The sequence below is a fragment of the Camelus dromedarius genome, chromosome 27, assembly GCF_036321535.1.
Source record: "Camelus dromedarius isolate mCamDro1 chromosome 27, mCamDro1.pat, whole genome shotgun sequence".
Taxonomy (NCBI): domain Eukaryota; kingdom Metazoa; phylum Chordata; class Mammalia; order Artiodactyla; family Camelidae; genus Camelus; species Camelus dromedarius.
This window is the reverse complement of record NC_087462.1, coordinates 7,231,763-7,234,341: the sequence shown is the minus strand read 5'-3', so window position 1 is coordinate 7,234,341 and position 2,579 is coordinate 7,231,763.

Genomic DNA, 2,579 nt, shown 5'->3' with positions numbered 1-2,579 from the left:
GAGGTGGGAGGCGGCGGCAGCGGCGGCGGCGGGAGGAGGGAGGAGGGAGGGAGGGAGAAGCTGCGGGGACCGCGGCGGCGGCGGCGGCGGCGGCGGCGGCTGAGGGGGGGTGGCGGGGGCGGAGCGAAGTGGGGCGGACCCGGCGCCGTCACTGCGTCTGGGCACCCGAGCTTGGCCTCGGCCAAGGCTGCCCGCGATGGGGGGAGGGGACAGGCGGGGGAAGGAGCCTCCAGGTACCCCCAGGGAAGCCAAACTACAGTGAGACCCCTTTAAGAAGAGACACGCCAGGGGAGAGACATGATCCTGGGTAGACTCCTAACCCAAGAAACACGCCAGGGGAGATATTCTCTCTAAGATATATTCCCTGTGCAGACACACACCCCCTCCAGTGACCCCCTCAGAGACACATTCCCACAGGGAGGTAGTCTCGACGGGGAGGCCCTCTCCAATCAGGAACTCTCCTCTCACCCTGAAAATCATTCCTAAAACAGTCTCTGAGACGTGATGCTTCCAGTCAAAAGCCTACCCTCCAAAGAAGACATAACTCCGCAGAGAAAGATCCCCATGTGTGACATTCCACGTGGGGAGCCTATTGAGTGTACCCCCAATGAAAGACCCCATAAAAGCCATATTCTTTATGGGAAATTGTCCCCACCCACAAGACCCCACATCCCAAGAGATACGTTCTTACAGAGTGACATTTGCACTGAGGAGACTCAACCTCACGGGAGATGCCTCTTCAGAAAAACATTTACATGTATATATCGCTCCCCCTTCCGAAGCAGAGCCTCCCCAGGGAACCCTGCTAGCTTCCTAGCGGTCCTCTCCCTCATCGTCAGGATTAATAAGCCAGACCAGGCTGGGCTGTATTTATAGGAACGATTAGCTGGTAGTTGGAGAGGGGGGCAGCCAAAGCGATTTTCACCACTCCCCCTCCAGTGTTCCTACTCTGAGGCCAAGCCAACTATGCTTCCCAGAGTTGGAGTGGAAAGCTTCGGAGACCTCCCCACTCCAATCCAGGCATTGGAGGGCATGGTGTGGTGGGCCTTCCCAAGGGCCTCAGCCCATAACTGTCCCAAGGCCATAGAGGGTGAGGTCACTGGGCGGTAGCGAGCCCTGCCGGCCAACGGGACCGACCGTGAAGTCTAAGCCCGGGTGTTCCCCAGGGGCCTCTCGACTCATCTCTGCGCCTTTGCCTGAGTTATCTCTGTCTGTTTCTGTCTTCCTCGGCATGTTCGTGTTGCCCCTTGCCGAGTCTGTTCCTCTTACTTCTCTGTCCCAGGCCAGGGCGCCGCTCTTGCCTCCCCTTCTCACGCTCACGGCCACCCCTTCTCAAGCCGGCCGCCGTGGGAGCTCTCCGTGGTGCTGATCTCGAGCCCTCCTGACCGTAGTGCTAAAATACGAGCTCAGGGTCAGGTGAGAGTAGATCAGGGGAAGAAAAGCGTTGTCATGAGGCACAGCCCAGAGGCTGGACAGATCTGACCCATGAGCACCCTGGACTAGCCCAAGATGAACCGGGGGAAGGCTAGAACCACTTGGTCTTGGTTGTTGAAGCCTCCAGGACGTCAATGGGTGCCTGCAGAGGGGTCAGGAGACAATGCCTCCTGATTCGTTTACTCAACAAGTATTGAGCACCTACTGTGTGCAAACCAGTGTTCTGGCATCTGGGAGTATACGTTGGTAAAAAAGATAGACAAAAACTCTGCACTAGTCCCAGAGGAGAGGGAGAGAGATTTGTGGTAGCGGTCACTGCTCACTAAAACACGTATGGACAGTCTACAAGCACAGGCACACATACACACTCTGCAAACATACACACAAACAGAATCATACCAACACGTGCTCAACAAACAGACTCACATACACCTATTCACACACTCGGCAAACACATACTCCACAAAACACACATTCTACAAATACACACACATACAAATACATACTCAGCAAATGCAAATTCACATACAAACACATGCAAACATTTGCAAATATGCACTTAGCACACGCAGAGAGCCCTCTGCAAACACATAAAGAATACAAACACAGATTCAGCAAACACACAAACACATATACTAGTAAACTCACATTCTGCAAATACACATGTAAACACATACTTAGAAAACACAGATATAAACACACTTAGAAAATACAGGCACACACAAATAATACTACAAACACTCAACAAACACAAGCACACACACACCATCCCCAAACCAAGGGAAGCTCAGCTACACACAAACTCTCATCCAAAATACAAACATGGACACACATACACACCGGAGGGCTGTTTTTCTTATTGGACTTTCCCACTAGACTGTCAATTCTTTGAGGGTTGAGATTTCCATGTCTTAACCACTATACTGCATCCCCAGAACCTGCACACAATAGGTGCTCAATAATTGTTTCTCAAATGAATTGAGGGAATGTTTGCATAAGACACACATTCACAGAAGCTGCAAAGGAACAGACACACACATTCATATACGTTTCAGAAGGAGACACACACCCTCTCCAAACATGACAACACCTCTCTGTCCACTCATTGTGAACATTGATGGTCAACAACACTTATCCACTGACCT